Here is a 19,614-nt window from a genome sequence, read left to right on the forward strand (position 1 = left end):
GTTTAGAATAGTGTCTGGAAGATAGTAAATACTCAGTAAGTGGTAATTGCCATTGTTATTGATATTGATATTGCTGCTATGTAAAAAAAAGTACAGTGGAAAAATATGTTTGCAATGTTTTGGGTTATAATATACAACAGATTTCTCTTTTGAAGGATTTTGGAGTTACTAATATGCTAATATCCATAATGACTCTCCAAGGGACAAATAGAGTTTGCAGTGCTTTCCAAACTTTTGTCACTGGAATCTTTCCCTGACCCCCTCAGCATATTTTTCAAAACTAGTATCAATGATTAGACCTGAAGGATATAAGTAAATAGAGGATTTTTAAAAAGATAATTTTTTAAAAAGATATTTTTTAAAAAGATAATACAAACAAAAGAATTTTTTAAAAAGATAATACAAACAAATCTATCTACTGTGATCACTTTAGTAAGAAATTTTTAAAATTCAAGTTCTAAAATCAGACCTGACTTTAAGTACTAACTCCATTACTTAGGTATTATGTGATCTTAGGCAGGATAATGAACTTCTCTGAGCCTCTGCTTCCTCATTTGTAAAATGATGATAGTAAACATACCTATTACACAGGATTGCTATGAGGATTAAATGGAAAAATATTTGTCAAGTACTTGCCAAAATGCTGTCAAACTGGGGACAAAGATTCTGTTTGGAGCATCCCGTGAGGTGTCCCCATTCCCCCACCCCACCCACATAAGTCTATGACCCTCTCATGCTGAGAATGACTTGAGAATCAGGAGAATTCCGATATCTCCAAATATTTCTGGTTAAGGATGCATTATTGCTAGCATACGATTTTTTTTGAATGATAACATTAATCCTAACCATAAAAAACTATGACATAACAAATTATTCAGCTTTATGACTGAGCCCTGCTGAGACCATGTCTCTATCAGGACTTAGAGGGGCCAAAGGAAGCTCTTCATAAAGATCCTATATTTTGTTTTGTGTGTGCCTGCTTCTGCTAGGTTTCTTTATTTGTTATTATTATAAGCTGGAAAATTGATGTAATTAATTATATTGCAGTTTGGGTGGGATGGAGGTTGGGTGTTCTTTTTATCTGTAGCTAAACATAAATACTATAGCAAAACAGTGCCTCACCATAAGCACACAATGAATATGAACTGTTACCTATCATCCCCATTCAGGGTTGGATCCAGAGGGTTTGTGGAGTAGAAGCTTACATAATTTGGGAGGACCTTGCCTGAAAAAAAAAGAAATATAAAATTAGACCATGCAAGGGGCCCCAAAGCATAAGCTTTATTAGCTTTATAATAAATCCACTTAAAGGACAGAAAATATATATTCCTGCCTTTAAGGAGTTTTAAATATAATAAGGGAAATATGATAGTACCTAAGAGTTTAAATAGCAGTGTAAACTATAAGAGAAAATTCAATATAGCAATGCAAAAAGGTCACAAAGCAGGACATAATAAATTTCTAAATGAGTGGCATAGTTAATATATATTATGGGAGATCAAGAGACAGAGTGATCACCATGACCTGGATTATCCTAGAAGGCTTCACAGAGTATGTAACATTTTAGTTGGGTTGAAAAGGGAGAATTAGGGTAGGCAGAAAGAAAAGAAAATTCTATGTGTTCAAATATTCAAATCATTTAAGTTAAAATGACAGACCTGCTTGGTTGAGGTAGAAGTTTCTGGAAGACAGCGATTGAATATGGTTTGAGAGCAACTAATTAAAGATTTTGAATAGCAGTCTAACAATTTGGAGCTTAACCTTACAAGCAAAATGGAGCTACTAATCTTCTTAAAAATAATAAAGCAGTGTTTTATGACCACCAGTCACATCACCACCAGGGTGGTACCAAAGCTGAGGGAAACATAGAACACATATTATTATATATGGCAAAGCTCTCTTATAAGATCTATTACTCATCTCAGAGTTTTCAAATACCTCATGCTATTTAACCTGAGTATCTGAAAATTCAGTGTCATAGTTAAGCTGGGGGAAGGGGAGGTGGCCGGGGAGATGGGGTGACTGGGGGATGAGCACTGAGGAGGGCACCTGACGGGATGAGCACTGGGTGTTGGCAAATTGAACTTAAATAAATAAATAAATAAATAAATAAATAAATAAATAAATAAATAAAATATATATATAATTTTTAAAAGCTGGGGTCAAAAAATTGTGTGACTTGGAATTCAGATTTTTGAAGTCTATATCTCATAGGTACTTAAGAAAATTATGAAATACTCATAAGTAGCAAAACTTGTGAAAACATTAGGCCAAGTAATAAATATAGATAATTAGTCTATTTCAAGTGTTGAATGCTATTTGCCATCAACAAAATAGAAAATTTTTCACCTTCATATATCCAGAGCCCATCAAGAGGCTGATCTGCTTACCGTGGTGGTGATGGAGAACTGTCAAAGAAAGCATTCACTTCGATCAGTAAGCCTTGAATCCTAAGTTTAAACTTGAGAGTAAGTTGTCCCATGTAGTAACTCTGTATTACAGCCATCAGAAAAGAGACAAAAGAGCAAATACCATGATATAAGTAAAGAAAACAATGTGTTTCTTGCTCCCCAGGTCTTGATAAAATTAAACTTAAATAACCTTTTTTTATTAATATCCTTAAGGCAATCAACACCTTATTACATTTTAAGGAATTCTATTAATTGTACTTAAATCTTTTTGTATGGTATTCATTCATATCAAAATTTGGACAAAAAGTAATTTGAGGAATTGCTTTTTGTGACTTAATACACACGGAACATTTATTTATGTAGTATTTATAATGTTTAACAATGTGAATTTGCTTTTATTCATCCCACAAATAATTTTTTTAGAAGATTTTTTTTATTTATCATGAGAGACACAGAGAGAGAGAGAGAACGGCAGAGACACAGGCAGAGGGAGAAGCAGGCTCCATGCAGGGAGTGCAATGTGGGACTCGATCCCAGGACACCGGGATTATGCCCTGAGCCAAAGGCAGATGCTCAACTGCTGAGCCACCCAGGCATCCCTCCACAAATAATTTTTGAGGGCATATTATGTGTACAGCTTCTCAGTAGGTCCTAGAGAAAATTTAAAGAAATTGAAGATGTAATCTCTGTCCTAAAAGTACATATAATTTTTACAATCAGAATGAAAAATAAAATGTACATCTACAAATTAATGAATAGTTCAAGGAAACATAGATTTAGAACCAGATTAGATTACACAGAAAAGTAACAGAAACATGGAGATAAATGTAACTTTGTAATAGTCAGAAAATGCTCCTGGGACTTGACCTTCACAGGAGAAAATACATAGGCTGAATATAACTATCTTGAATAGCTTATTTGGAGTGTTTATTTTGCCTACTTCAACTTCAAGTTTTTCCAAAGCTGAAAATAATGACATCAGTTGGTCAGCATTTACTGTTCACATTCCATGCTAGATGCTGACTTCTATGTATTCCCCCAAATCTATTAGAATATTGTTTTTACCGAGGTATATATTAAATGTTTATTAAGTGTTAATCAATGAAAGAAACATTTCTTGTGAAACCACCATCTGCCTTTTCGGTGCTACATGTTAAAACCACAAAAGCAAGTCATTTCCCTTGCCCTCAGGTGATTCACAATCTAGCAGAAAAGAGAACTATAACAATATAAGAGAAAATTGTGAAAAGTGCTTTAATAGAAGTTTGGGAACACAGAGCAGGAGGCTCTGGTTCTAATGGCAGGGAACTGGAAGAGTGGGGAGCATCTCAAAAACTTGACAGAAGTTACAGTTAAAGATGTGTAGGAACAGAAGAGGAAAGGAAACCAGTGTATTGTAAGTGGAAAAAATAGCATGAACGAAAGCAGAGGGTATGTTGAAAGCTGAAGAGAGATGTGAGAGCAGGTATAAACAGCATGCTGTACATGGTGGAAAATCGTGGCAGGGTAGAGGGGGGAGGTGATATAGTCAGAGAAGTCATGCTAGTAGAAGTGGGTGCAGATCTCAGGAGTTAACATCAAAGTTTATTTTTTTTTAATATTTTATGTATTTATTCATGAGAGACACACACAGAGAGAGAGAGAGAGAGAGAGAGAGGCAGAGACACAGGCAGAGGGAGAAGCAGGCTCCATGCACCGGGAGCCCGATGTGGGACTCCATCCCGGGTCTCCAGAATCACGCCCTGGGCTAAAGGCGGCGCTAAACCGCTGAGCCACCCAGGCTGCCCAACATCAAAGTTTATGATGAAACTACGTGGAACTATTGTAGGGTTTTAAGCACAGAATTTACTGACAAGGTTTATGTTTAAGAAGAATCACTTTGGAGGATGTATAGAAGAACAAAAATACTCTAAGAAATTTTGAAGTCTTTCTAAAATTTATTTTTCTATCCCAGCTTCCCCTAACTGCACTGGTAAGCTTTCATTTTCAAAGTTATAGTCTTTATTTCAAATGATTCTTTTGAAACGTCTGAAGAGAAAAGGATTTTAAAGAATTGAACTCAATTCAGTAACAATGGAACTCTTTATTCCCTCTCTGCAGCATAATACTTCTTGAATGTCCTAGTGCTAGATACACTCATGCCTTCTCAATTATTCCTTTCTCATTATATAAAGGAAATTAACCAAAGTTATTCTGACTGAAGGAAAGAAAGCAAAATTTAGCGCCAAGAATAAATTACTGTAAGCACTAAATGCTATAGGTTTAAACAGCCATTTAGAAAACTATCCCATCATAAAAGCAAAAGAAATTTATCTGCACAAAAGTTTAAAACTCCATATATTCAATGGCATTATTGTTCATATTCTCAAATCATGTCTAACTCTGAGCTACTTTTGCATAGAAAAAGAACTGGAACAATTTTAAAATGTATCATGTTGAGGGTTTTTTTTTTTCCCTTTCTTTACAAATAGATCATGTTCTAATATCTCAAAGTGGTCAAAGGTGTTCTTCTGGCAACTTGCAAATTTCAGTAAAAACATCAACTTTAGTAAAAATTCAAAGTGTCAGATAATCTTAATTGTGTAGGAAATTTTAGTTGTTTTGTTATATAGTTTAGAAATATCAAATTCCAACAAGAAAACTTATGGAACAAAATAAAATTAACATGCATGGACAGAAAGCACATGTTTTTTATTCTAGTATTCAAGTGTTCTCTGGAATGAAACTTCTTTTTTTAAAAAAAAGATTTTATTTATTTATTTGAGAGTGAGAGATAGGAAGAAAGAGAACATGAGCAGCGGGAGAGGGAGAAGCAGACTCCCCACTAAGCAGGGAGCCCACTGTAGGGCTCAATTCCAGGACCCAGGGATCATGACTTGAGCCGAGGGCAGACGCTTAACCAACTGAGCCACCCAGGCTCCCTGAATGAAACTTCTTAATGAGGTATCTATTTTATTAAACACACTTAGTATATAAAGAAAAGCTTAAGTGCAAATACAAAACAAAAACTTCACAACACTATACATGGCAGTTCTGGGGTATCCTTATGTTCAATTGCTGATGCAATTATGACACAGAACCCCTTTTGGCCTGATGAAGTTTTATTTTTTTGTAAAGATTTTATGTATTTATTTGAGAGAGTGAGCGAGAGAGAGAGAGCTCTCACACAAACTGGGGAAGAGGAAGAGAGAGAAGCAAACTCCCTGCTGAGTGGGGACCCCAAAGTGGGCCTCAATCCCAGGATCCGGGGATCATGACCTGAGCCAAAGGCAGACACTTAACTGAGCCACCCAGGTGCCTCTGGCCGGATGAAGTTTTAGTTTTAGTTTCTTAAATCAAATTTCCACAAAGGAATAATACATCACCTATAGTAACAGAAACATGTTATTTGGCCAAAAATGCTATGACTCCTGAAGGGCAACACTGAATTTTTCTAAACTGGAGTAAGTAAATTTCTAAAAGTCAATAAAAGAGCAGACAATAAAAAAAAATAAAAATTAAAATTAAAAAAAAGAGCAGACAATATTCTTAACATGTCTTGTTTAGCTATATAAACTTTTATTGATTTCTCTCTTCTTTCATTTTTTTAACTGAAGTAAATTTCACACATAATATTTTCAGATGTACAACAGAATCATTTGAGATTTGTATTCATGTGAAGTGATCATCACAATCAGGCTAGTTACCATGATTCACCATACAAAAAAAAAAAGATTCTTTTTTTCTATCCTTGTGATGAGAACTTTTAAGAGTTCTCTCTTGGCAACTTTTACATATGCAGTACAATATTATTAACTATAATAATCATACTGTATATTACATCCCCATGATGTCCCATTTATTTTACATCTGGAAATGTGTACCTCTTGAACCCATCTACCCATTTCCCCAACCCCAACCCCTTTCTCCTCTCACAACCACTCATCTGTTCTCTATATCTATGGGGTTTACTTTTATTCATTTGTTTTGTTTTTTTTACATTCCACATATAACTAAAATCATATATTATTTGCCTTTCTCTATCTAACTTATTTCCCTCAGCATAATACCCTCAAGTTCCACTCACTTTGTTGCAGTTGGAACAATTTCATTCTTCTTTATGGATGAGTAGTATTGCATTGTATATATTACAGTTTCTTTACCCATTCATCTACCCAGGGACATTTAGGTTATGTATCTTGGCTATTGAAAATAATACTGTGGTGAACATAGGGTTGCACATAACTTCGAATTATTTTTTTCAAATAAATATCAAAGTGGAATTGCTGGATCATATGGTAGTTCTTTTTTTTTCTTTTCTTTTCTTTTTTTTTTTTTTTTTGAGAAAACTGAATACTTTTTTCCGTAGTGGCTGCACCAATTTACATTCCCACCAACAGTATACAAGGGGTCCCTTTACTCCACGTCCTCACCAGTACTTGTTATTTCTTATCGTTTTGATCCTAGCCATTCTAATATATGTGAGATTATAGCTCATTATGGTTTTGATTTCCATTTCCCTGGTAATTAGTGAAGTTGAGCATAATTTTGTGTGTCTGTATGTCTTCTTTGGAAAAGAAAGTCCCTCTGCTCATGTTTTAATTGGACTATCTGATTTTTTGCTACTGAGTTGTAGGAGTTCTTCATATATCTTGGATATTAACCTCTTGTCAAATATATGATTTGCAAATATTTTCTCCCACTCAGTACACTGCCTGTTCATTTTGTTGGTTTCCTTGGCTGTGAGGAACCTTTTTAGTTTGATGTAATCCCACTTAATTATTTTGCTTTTGTTGCCTTTCTTTTGGAGTCAGATCCAAATTAAATTTAGTGTTCCTGGTTTCACTGATCTGTTCTATTGTTTTTTTAGTTTCTATTTCATTTATTTCTGCTCTAATCTTTATTATTTCCTTCTTTCTGCTGGTTTTGGGGTTTGTTTGCTCTTCTTTACCCAGCTCTTTAGGTATAAGATTACATTGTTTCTCTCTTTTTTTTTTAATTTTTTAAAATAAATTTATTTTTTATTGGTGTTCAATTTACCAACATACAGAATAACACCCAGTGCTCATCCCGTCAAGTGCCCCCCTCAGTGCCCGTCACCCATTCACCCCCACCCCCACCCTCCTCCCCTTCCACCACCCCTAGTTCGTTTCCCAGAGTTAGGAGTCTTTATGTTCTGTCTCCCTTTCTGATATTTCCCACACATTTCTTCTCCCTTCCCTTATATTCCTTTTCACTATTATTTATATTCCCCAAATGAATGAGAACATATAATGTTTGTCCTTCTCCGATTGACTTACTTCACTCAGCATAATACCCTCCAGTTCCATCCACGTTGAAGCAAATGGTGGGTATTTGTCGTTTCTAATGGCTAATATTCCATTGTATACATAAACCACATCTTCTTTCTCCAAGGTTTCTCTTGCTTCTGGCTTTATTACTATAATCTCTCTTAGAACACCTTTTGCTGCATACTACAGATTTTGAACCATTATGTTTTCATTTTCATTTGGCTCCACGTGTTTTTCTATTTCTTCTTTGACTTCTTGGTTGACTCACTCATCGTTTAACCTCCATGTATTTGTGAGTTTTTTCCAGATTTTTTTCTTGTGATTGATTTCCAGTTTCATATCATTGATATCAGAAAAGACACAATCTTTTCAATCTTTTTCAATGTTTTGTGAACTAACATGTGACCTATTCTGGAGAATGTTCTATTCTGGAGTGTTTCATCCACTCATGAATGTTCATGTTCATGAAACATGGTTTCATGTTTCAAACATGAAATGTTTTGACCATATTCATTAAGTCCATCTGATCCAATATGTCATCAAAGCCACTGTTTCTTTGTTGATTTTCTGTTTGGATGATCTATCCATTGAGATAAGTAAGATGTTAAAGTCTCTTACTATTATTGTATTATTATTGATTTCTTTCTTTATCTCTATAAATAGTTGCTTTATGTTGGGTACATAAATATTTACAATTTTTATATCTTCTTGTTGATGTGTTCCCTTTATGATTATATAGTGTCCTTCTTTGTCTCTTGTTAGTCTTTGTTTTATAGTCTATTTTGTCCAATATGAGTGAGTATTGCTACCCCAGCTTTCTTTCTTCTTCCATTTGCATGATAAATATTTCTCCATCCTCTCACTTCCAATCTGTATGTGTCTTTACTTATGAAATAAGTAAGTGCCTTGTAGGCAGCATATAGATGGGTCTTGCTTTTCTATCCATTCAGTCACCCTAAGTCTTTTGATTAGAGCATTTAGTCAATTTATATCCAAAATAATTAATGATAGGTACATACTTATTGCCATTTTGTTGCTTATTTTATGGTTGTTTTTGTAGTTCTTTTCTGTTCCTTTCTTCTCTTGTTCTCTTCTCTTGTGATTTAATGGCTTTCTTTAGTGATATGCTTGGATTCCTTTCTATTTTTGCATATCTATTATAGGTTTTTGATTTGTGATTACTTTTAGGTTCATATCATAACATCTTATGCATATAGTAGTCTGCAATAAGTTGATTAACTCTTGGGGCACCTGGGTGGCTCAGTGGTTGAGCATCTGTCTATGGCTCAGGTCATGATCTTGGGGTCCTAAGACCTAGTCCCACATCAGGCTCCCCACAGGGACCCTCTTCTCCCTCTGCCTAGGTCTCTGCCTCTGTGTGTGTGTGTGTGTGTGTGTGTGTGTGTGTGTGTGTGTCTCATGAATAAATAAATCTTTTTTAAAAAGTTAATGGTCACTCTTAACATTTGAATCCATCTAAAGGCACTAAATTTTTACACTCTCCCACACCCTCCCTTTTATGTAAATGATATCATACTTTACATCCTTGTATTATGTGATGATGGTGCCCATCAGCTCTTTTGTTCCCAGAGAAGTCTCCTAAAGATCCCTGCCCCTCCAGTGCACATTCTGAGATTAGAAAATAAATCTTCTTCTCATAAACTCCCTGTGCTTTTCAAACTGCTACTTCTATGCTGTATCTGGTGGGGTTGTTTGTTATGCTGTCTCTTAAGGGCAGGAACTCAGTTTCATATTGCCCTCCAGCTATCTCAGAGCTGAGCCTGCTGATTTTTAAAGTACTCAGAGTTAAGTCCCACAGATTGTAAAAACTTAAGCCCCACTGGGTTTCAAGCCCAAATATTATAAGGACTTGTCTTCCCAGTGTAGGTCTCCAGGTCATATGTGGGATCTATTCCTCTCTCTTCTCTGTGCTTGTGGTGTTCCTCCCATTTGTGGTTAGTCGTGCCAGGAATTTGGTTCCTGACTGGGTCTCTGATCCTCCAACCTTTTTCCACATGGCCTTCTCTCTACAATTAACTGTGCAGTCTGTTTTGTCAATGTACAGGTGATTTTCTGGGTTAGTTGCTCTGATGTGGCTATTATCTAGGTTTTCCTGTGGGATAAGGTAAGCTTAGGATCCTCCTACTCTACTATTTTCCCAGGTTCCCAATGTTAAATCTTCATGCTGGATCGATCCCTTTATCATTATGTAATCCCTTTCTTTGCTTTTTATTATTGTCTTTGTTTAAAGTCTATTTGGTCTAAGTGAAGCTACACCAGTTTTCTTTTAATTTCCAGTTTCATGGAATAACTTTTTCTATCCCTTCACTTTCAGTTTTGTGTGTCCTTACATCTGAAGTGTCTTGTAGGCAGCAAGGCAGCATATAGATTTTGTTTTTTTTTAATCCATTCAGCCACTTTGTCTTTTGATTGGAGAACTTTGTCCATTTACATTTAAAGTAACTTTTAATAGCTATGTACTTACTTCCATTTTGTTAATTGTTTTGTGGCTGTTTCTGTAGTTCTCTCTATTCTTTTTTCTCTTGCTCTCTTCCCTTGCAGTTTGATGACTTTCATTAGTATTATGTTTAGATTTTTTTTCTCATTATCTTCTGCGTATGTATTACAGGTTTTTGTATAGTGATTATCATGAGGGTACAGTCACATATTACAGTCTATTTTAAGTTGGTAGCGACTTAGTTTAACATATTCTAAAACTATATTTTCCCCATCAACACTTTGTATTATATATATATTTCTTTTTAATTTTTATTCCTTTAAGTGTAAATTTTTTGTTTTTGATGTCACATTTTGTTTTGTGTATCTCTTAACTACTTATTATAGTTGTAGTTAATTTTACTACTTTTGTCTTTTAGCCTTCATACTAACTTTATGAGTAATTAATGCACTATCTTTACTATATATTTACTTTTACCATTGAGACTTTTATTTCCCCCAATATTCTTATTACTAATTAATCCATTTTCTTTTCAGCTTAAAAAAGTACATTTAACATTTTGTAAAGTCAAGTTAGTAGCAATAAACTCTAGCTTTTGCTTGTCTGGAAAACTTCTTTATCTTTCTTTCATTTATTAATGATAATCCTGTCAGGTAGAATATTTTTGGTTGGAATTTTTTTTTTCTTTTTAACACTGAATATATCATGCCACTTTCTTCTGGCTTGAAGAGTTTCTGCTGAAAAATCTCATGGGGAGCCTTTGTATATAACAACTGTTTTTTCTTGCTGCTTTTAACAGTCTCTCTTTATCTTTAATTTCTGACATTTTAGGTATAATGTATCTTGGTGTAGATTTTTTTGGGTCCATCTTATTTAAAACCCTCTGTGCTTCCTGAACCTGGATATCTGTTTCCTTCTCCAAGTGAGGGAAGTTTCAGCCATTATTTCTTCAAATAAGTTTTCTGTCTCTTTCTCTCTCTCTTCGCATTGAGACCCCATAATGTACATGTTATTCTGCTTGATGCTTTCCTATCACCTCTTAAGCTACCTTCACTTTTTAATATTGCTGCTCTTTTTGGATGAGTTCTACTACGCTGTCTTCTAGATTGCTGATCTGTTCTTTTGCTTCTGCTGTTGATGTTGAAATATCATTCTAGTGTATTTTTCACTTCAGTGATTGTATTTTTCAGTTCCGTAACTTCTGTTTGGTGCTTTCTAATATTTTTCTGTCTCTCTTGAAATTCTCACTGTGTTCACCCATTCTTCCCCTGAGTTCAGTGAGCATCTTTTGACCATACTTTGAACTCTATTGGGTAGGTTACTTATCTCTATTTCATTTGTCTTTTCCTGAAGTTTTATCTTTTTCTTTCATTTCGAACATATTCCTCTGCTTCCTCATTTTGCTTGACTATATGTGTTTCTATGTATTAGGTAAAACATCTACCTCTCCCAGTCTTGAAGGAGTGGTCTTGAATAGGAAATGAACTTGATCATTCAACTTTTCCTAGCCCTTGGTTGTCTCTTCAACTTTGGTGATTACCCAAGTAGCCTGATATATTCTTGATAAACCCCAGTTGTTGAAGGTGTGCCAAGATATGTAAGTGTTCTGAAGGGTGGAATCTCAGTCAGCACCTACTTTCAGGCTAATTGGAACCCAGATCCTCAAACAGCAGCTTCTAAGGTATACGGATACATACAGTCTCATAGGACTGCAATTTTAAACCTTGCTGGGCTCTAAACTAGGAGATCTGTAGGCATACCCTGGCCAAGAGTTGCAAAAATCTGGACTTTAGATAACTGTATAAGCTCCCTTCTAGGAGGTACCTATGAGCTGTAGGGAGGGCAAAGGAGAATGCAAAGATGATGTCTCCCTGTCTAGGTTCTGGAAAGCTCCTCCATAGCTTCCAGATGTATGGCAAACCTAAAGCCTATCTCTCAGACTAAAGCTCTAGACCAAGTACATAGGCCTTTTTCACAGGAAACCTGGAGGATGTGTTTCACTCTGTTGTTTGTGCAGTACCCTAGGAGTTGTAGCCTGCTGAGAACTGTCTTTTTGAGTGCTACAGTCCTGTGGAGTCCATGCCCAAGTTCTCTGTCAGGGTCAGGTGATCAAGGGGCATCCCTGGCTTTAGCAAGGCAGTGGGAGAGTGTTGATGCTGGGGCACACCCTCTGGTTTCAGCTAGGCTGAAAGAGCACTGGGGGAGATAGGGCACACCTGTTGGCTTTAGCAAGGCAGTGGTAGAGTGCTTTGACTATGTGCATCTTCTGACCTTAGCAAGGCAGCAGGAGGGTGCTATGACTGCTTGTGACCACCTGTACTAGCAAGGGAGCCAGAGACAGCAAAAATGGTACCAGATAGTGCCTCCATCAGCAGAGTCCCAACTATCCTCTGCCCCTCTGGCAGATGCTTTAAGATGAGTAAGTGAATCTCCTTCCGTTATGGTCTAGGCACTTTTCAAACTGCTGCTTTCATCCTGGGTCCTGGGGCAAGTGAGTTCACGGGTGAGCCTTTTACTTTATTTTTTTTTTAAGATTTTATTTATTTATTCAGAGAGACACAGCAAGAGAGAGAGGCGGAGACACAGGCAGAGGGATAAGCAGGCTCCATGCAGGGATCCCAATGTGGGACTCGATCCCGGGACTCCAGGATCACACCCTGAGCTGAAGGCAGACACTTAACCGCTGAGCCACCCAGGCATCCCTTATGTGAGCCTTTTGAAAGGAGTATTGCAGTTCCCTACAGCCTTATGGGTCCCTTGAACATTAATCCCATCAGTTTTCAAAACCAGACTTGGCTTGTCTCTTCAGCACAGATCCCAAGGATTGGAGTGCCTGGTGTGAGGCACACATTACTCACTCTCCAGAAAGAAGCTCTGGACTTGTGAGATCCCTCCCAATTTTGGGTCACAGCACTAAGGATGGGGATTTTGACAAGACCACATCTCTGCCTCTCCTAACTGTCTCAGAGAAGCCCCTTTACCTTTTGTTGTGGAAGAACTGGTCAGCTAGTTTTCAGTTATTTTTCAAAGGTAACTGTCCCATATGTAGTTGTAGATTTGGCATGTCTGTGGAAGGACATGAGTTCAGGGTCTATCTATCCTGCCATCTCATTGATAGTTTTCTTTTTAAAAAGTTTTATAGAAAAATTATCAATGATGTTCAAGTGATAATAATCACTTGGAAACCAAGTTGCATTAAAGTTAAGGCTGAGCTATATCAAATTAGAGAATTTCATTTCTAGATTTTCTCTTTGCATCTACAAGGGCAAAGAATTACAGAGAGTTATGCTATTATGGTGAGTCAATAGAATCAAGGTAAATACACAATCTTGGTAACTAGGCTAAAAACTCCTTGCTATATCATTTCTTCAATTATAGACCACATAATTTATGTCCAGCTTTTTCAAATAAGTACCTCTAGGGCAGCCTGGGTGGCTAAGTGGTTTAGCACCGCCTTCAGCCTGGGTGTGATCCTGGAGACCCGGGATCAAGTCCCACGTCGGGGTCCTACATGGAGCCTGCTTCTCCCTCTGCCTCTCTCTGTCTCTCTCTGTGTCTCTCATGAATAAATAACTAAAATCTTAAAAAAAAAAAAGGTACCTCTATTCTCTACCTTGCCTACATAGACGCTGCCCTTTGAAAAAAACCAATAATTTTTGTAAGCTTCTATAGCCATTCTTTATCCTTCTGATAAATAAATTTGAAATTATATTTTTCATATTTAATACTAGTTCTGAGTTACAATTACCTTTTTAAGATTTTAATTGTAGATAAACAGAAAAATTATAAAATCAAAACAATGTCACTCACCTTGTAGAAAGATCAACTTATTTTACACAGTGTATGAAGTGTCCACAAAATAAAATTTTATCTTTTTCTAATGAGACCTAAACATGGCTAATAATTTATTTGTGATGAAATCACTGAGATTACTATTTTGAATTCAGGAAAATAGGCATATAGGCATATATGTGTTACTGATACAATGTCACTTTATATAGTAAAATGGTGAAGCTACTTATAATCTGAATCTATTCATTTGCAATTATAAATACATAAATATATACATATGTATGTATTGTCACACATATATCAAATGTAAGTAGGATTTAAAGAATAGCATTTTTACTCCCATAAAGATAAAAAAAATACTTAATTTTAAGTTTGCGGGTTTCTTTAAATTTTATGTATTTTTTATTCATGAGAGACACACAGAGAAAGGCAGAGACACAGGCAGAGGGAAAAGCAGGCTCCCCATGGGGAGCCCAATGCAGGACTCAATCCCGGGACCCCAGGATCATGCCCTGAGCCAGAGGCAGATGCTCAACCACTGAGCCACCCAGGCATCTTGAATTTTAACTTTTAATTAAGCCTTACATGTAAGCAATTCATGTAACAAAATAGGGAAATAAGACTTAAAATTATATAAGCGTCTCCTACATAAATTTCTAACAACTAAAATAGTGATGAACTAGATACAAATAATATTAGCTGAATAATATAGACTATGAATTCAGGAAAAAAGTTACAAGATCTACATTGAGCTATACAAAATTATAATATCATAAAGCTTGCCCCACTGTAGAACAAGGTGATCTCTGAAATTACAAGGCAGTGAATTCAGAACTATAAAAAAGAAATATTACTTCATAACCTTTAGTTAACCTGTAGCTACAGTTCCATAGGAGGTCATAAAATCAAATTCTGTGGTTGGATTTAAAAGCTGAATAATTTTATAGCCACTCATAATATCAGGGTTCAAGCTCATTGCCTTCAGTGGCTGGAATAGAATTCTTTGATCATATCAGTAGACTACTAGGTATGAATGTGTGTAATAGTATATCTTGTCTTAAAAGTTAAATATTAAAATAACTTCTTGGGAGTCAAACGACACTGTTCACCACATTAGTCTCCTTTCTAGCATATGTTAGAGTGGTAAAGAATTGAATCCACAGGAAGTTGCCTTCAGAAGTCAAAATGTCTCATTCTACTATGATGAAGTCTTCCCATCAATTTACAGACCCACATGCACAGTTAGCCTCTGTTTGATAAAACACTGTATCCAGGTTATTTCATCTTGAGTGATCTTCTATTTCTAAATTGAAACCTCACTTTTCCAGACTGCCCACCCTTCTCCCTTACATGGTATTTTAGCTAGTGAGGATACTTCCTGTACCTATCATCTTAAAAAAAATACAAATTACAAGTCCTACCTATTCAAATTTTTAAATTGCTTTTTAAAATGTACTGTCCTTTCATCTTTAAACATTTTTAAGTTATTATTTCTTGCCCTTGTGCCTTTGATCATTCTGACTCTATCACTGGAATGCCTTGGTCTGCCTCTCTCACTTTAAAGATCTATTTTAATTCCAGTTTCTTTATGAAGTGATCCCTGATCTCCTCAGATTAAAGTGATACTACAAACCCACCGTCTCTAACTACCTTGTAGGTCTAAAATATTGCATCTATATTTCTAATATTTATCCATTTCTACCTTACTCAAAATGTATGTATAAATGAATATAGCTTACCTCTTGATCAGCTTTCTTGTAGAATGTAAAATATTATAAACAGTTCCTACACCTAAGTCATCCCTTATGTGTTTCTAAGCTTCTAGTCCACTGTCTTCAACGTGCCAAATGCTCAGTAAGCATCTGTGGCACAAAAGAATAATTAAATGAATGGTTTGAGGATGGTTGGTTTATGTTTATGTCTGATGTTTATGTGAGCATGTGCTTCCTTGGACAATAACAAGAATTACTTTGTGGCATACCTGTTACCAATATCTTTACATAATTCTTACCTCTCCTCTTCCAGCTGGCAATTATCTTCTTTTTGGTTACTTTTGAAAATTCCAATACTTTAAAATAATAAAATAAACCAATACAAAAAATAAAAAAATTCTTAAACCCAGTATTCATATGAAAAAATACTGTAGTAAAAATGTACAAATGAAAGAATGCTGAGACTGTCATTGTTTTAAACACAATCTTGTGATTGTTTCCGGGTAGAATTGAATGAACACCAAAAATATCATTTTGTTAACCTACTTCTTCCATCTAGTGGCAAAAAGCAGTAAAAAACAATGTCCTAGAAAAACACCGTGATCTAATGGTTCTAAATGCCATTTCAGGAACTACTGAGAGTCCAATATCCAAGGCTTAAATTATATTAAAAAGTATATAAACAGTATATTAAAAAGTATTATAAAAAATAATTCTAGCTAATTGATGGTGTTCAGCTAGGGTAACTGTCAAAAGTCACTTAAATTCATAGGCGTATTTACACATTTTAACAAAGACTTCTGGTACATCATCCCATACTAAATTGGGATGAATTTGGGTATACAGTTACATTTCTGGACCAAATTTTGGATAACTATTTAGAATTCCATTATTCCTCAACTATAGGCCCAGGGCTACTGTGTTGTTAGAAGCATCAAGAATTACAATTGAGAGCCACTGAAATTGACCTAGTCCATTGGAATTACCAGTCTGCAATAATAAGCACTGAAATACTTTATGACCTGAGGCATAGGGTCAAGTGGGAAAAGTGGCAAAGTTTAAAGAAGGTACAATCAGCTATTCTGCATTGTTAGAGCTCTTTCAGAAGCATTAGTGAAAAATAACATGTAATGCACAGCATAATTATACATTCTCTGCACTCTCAAAGACCACCAGTTTATTCCTAATACATGAGGTTTGACTGCCCTTCTAACACTCTGTTTGCTTCACTGCAAATATAATTAATGTTTTATAAGTTAAATGTGGGCTACACAGAAATGAAAAAAATGTTATGTTCTACAAGACAGTAAGCTTTTCCCTTTCCTCTATTTAAATGAGCCATGTAACATGTTCACAATGTAGAATGGTAATATAAATTAAGAGTTTGTTGGGGAGTCTGTCTGGTTCTGTAGGTGGAGCGTGTGACTGTTGGTCTTGGGGTGGTGGGTTTGAGTCCCATGTTGGGTGTGGAAATTACTTAAAAATAAAATCGTAAAAATAAAAATAGATAAATAAAGAGTTTGTCAACGTTTAAAACTATATTAAGACAACATATAGGAAATGTAAGTATTAGTGAATATCGTAATTATTTCAAATTCAGTATTTTTTATTTAAAAACTTTTTGTTTGCTTCCTAATTTTCAAGAACAAAGAAACCCTGCCTTAACACCCTCAATCCCAAAAGAAAATATGAGTATAGTTGGATCAGCTGCAATGCAGTGAAGCTCTAAAATCAGAGAACAGAAAAAAATACCCAGTCAATTTTTCTATCCCTGTGTTGGAGTGAGGGCTATAACAGGATTTTAAAAATGTGCCCAAACATACATATTCATGTTTGGATAGAATATATTCAATACTAAATACCTATTAAAGATTCAAAACTTTATTCTTTTAATTAGGGATGAAGAAAGGACTGTTATAATTTGTACACAAATTTACCTGAGTTAGTATATCCACTCACTTTTGTTTACTTTTCTGAAGCCAATTTGTAATTATTAATGATCATCATCATCTTAACATGCAAAATATTTCTGAGGGACTCCAAAGATTAAAAGAAAATTACAAGAAACCTTTAAATTATTTTGGGTTTCTAAGTGAAAAGTTTTTCTTTGCATGTCACATATTTGCGTTTTCTTTATGAATCTCCATATTGTTTTAAATAAAATTAGAAGATATAGGTGTGCTCCAGTTTTGACCCAATCTATTGAACTTTAATGTAGAATTTTTTACAGAACACCAAAACTTTGATTTACCCACATCAATCTGTATGTCCCATGAACATGAGGTTTGATGCTGAACATATTTTAACAGTTCTAAATTATCCTGCTAACTATTCACTAGCAAAAGGGCCTCTGGCATACAACTTTCTTTTGCATCTTCTGAAATGAAATTCTTTTAGATATTTCTATGAGTGCTCCTGAAAAAGTTTACCCCAATTCAACAATGATTTAAATGTAACCCTTTCACAATAAAACCTTATTTATCAAAAATTCTAATAATTAGAAATATTTACCAGTATAATGAATATCTCTTTTCTCTATAATATCTAATAGAAATTTTACTGTACCAGTTTTATTTAAAACACATGGTGAAAAAAAATAGTCACTTCCCTGTAGGATTAAAAAAGGATAAAAATGAGTCAACTACTTCTTTGGTAAAGAGCAGCATGCAGGGCCTCCACAGATGCTGCAATAAGAGTTAGGTTTAGGATTATCTTCACTTTTAAAAAATTAAAACAAAAACGGGTGCTCAGCTGATTGAGTGTCTGACTCTTGATTTCGGCTCAGGTCATGATCTCAGGGTCATATGATTGAGTCCTCCACTAGGTTCCATGCTGGGAGTGGAGCCTGCTTAAGATGTTCTCTCTCTCTCTCTCTCTCTCTTCTTTTGCCTCCATCCCCACCAGAAAAAAGCATTTTGGACATTATTTATACCCTAACATAACTTATTAAGCTTAGACATTAGATTTCATTATTTATTAAAAAGTTTATGACCAATAATATTTACTGTCCTTGGTTGTATTTATTTATTGATAATGGTGACAGATAAGTTTGGCAAATATATGGTCAGAACAAGATGTCAAGACTAATACCACATAGAGTAACTCTGAGAGGGACACTTCTAGTCACTACAAGCAATGCTTACTTTTTTTAAAAAGTTGTTTGTTCTTTTAAAATATCAAAATAAGCCACCTGGCGGCTCAGTCAGTTAAGTGTCTGCCTTTGGCTCAGGTCATGATCCCAAGGTCCTGGGAATGAGCCCCACATTGGGCTCCCTGCTCAGTGGGGAGTCTACTTCTCCCTTTCCCTCTGCCCCTGCCCCTTTCTCATATGCTCTCTCTTTCAAATAAATAAAATCTTTAAAATAAATAAATTAATTAAACAACACAATATTAAACTGTTTATTGACTCATTGTTTGCATAAATCTAGAGAAAAGACTTTTAGCAACTCTTAACTTATAATCAGCCTTTAGTCTTTACTATGATATTTGTTACTCTTCTAAACTAAAATCGGGAATGGACTTCCATTAGCTAAAATATGTTCGTTTATTCAAAATTATTTCTAGGACTTACTGATACAAAACATTCAGCTTATACTGTAGTGAGGAAAAGGCAAATTAGGCACAAGTCATGTCCACAAGAAGTTCACAGCTTAGCTGTGAGTAGAGGAGTTAACTGAGTAGATAAGATAAATGCAAAAGTAATAAAGCACAATAAGAAAGGCATGCAGAGAAAAGGTTTTATGAAATTTTTGGAAAGAGATTTTACTAGCCACACAATGCTGAAAGTTGGATATGATGTACGTATGTTCTAAGGAAAAGGTTTGCAATCATTCACTCATTCACTCATTCATTCACGTGGGCCAATTATTCTACTAGGACACATATTTAGATTTGTCCACTCTGTGAGAAGAAACTAACAAAAAAGTTGTAATTTCCTTCCCCACTTACCATAATATAGCCATGCTATGTGG

At 35.3% G+C, this 19,614-nt stretch overlaps 1 protein-coding gene across 2 annotated transcripts in view; it reads right to left on the reverse strand.

The window, feature by feature from the left end:
• The window catches only part of C19H4orf33 (chromosome 19 C4orf33 homolog), a 306,277-nt gene that overhangs the window by 229,544 nt on the left and 57,119 nt on the right, over positions 1 to 19,614 (reverse strand). For both annotated transcript variants that reach the window (XR_005373915.1, XR_005373914.1), the window contains exons 8-9: positions 2,391 to 2,491; positions 1,153 to 1,225 (exon numbers count right to left, since the gene is read on the reverse strand). The gene's annotated coding sequence lies outside the window, so the exon portion shown is untranslated. The remainder of the gene's footprint in view (positions 1 to 1,152; positions 1,226 to 2,390; positions 2,492 to 19,614) is intronic.

Source organism: Canis lupus, chromosome 19 (assembly GCF_011100685.1).
Source record: "Canis lupus familiaris isolate Mischka breed German Shepherd chromosome 19, alternate assembly UU_Cfam_GSD_1.0, whole genome shotgun sequence".
Lineage (NCBI taxonomy): Eukaryota > Metazoa > Chordata > Mammalia > Carnivora > Canidae > Canis > Canis lupus.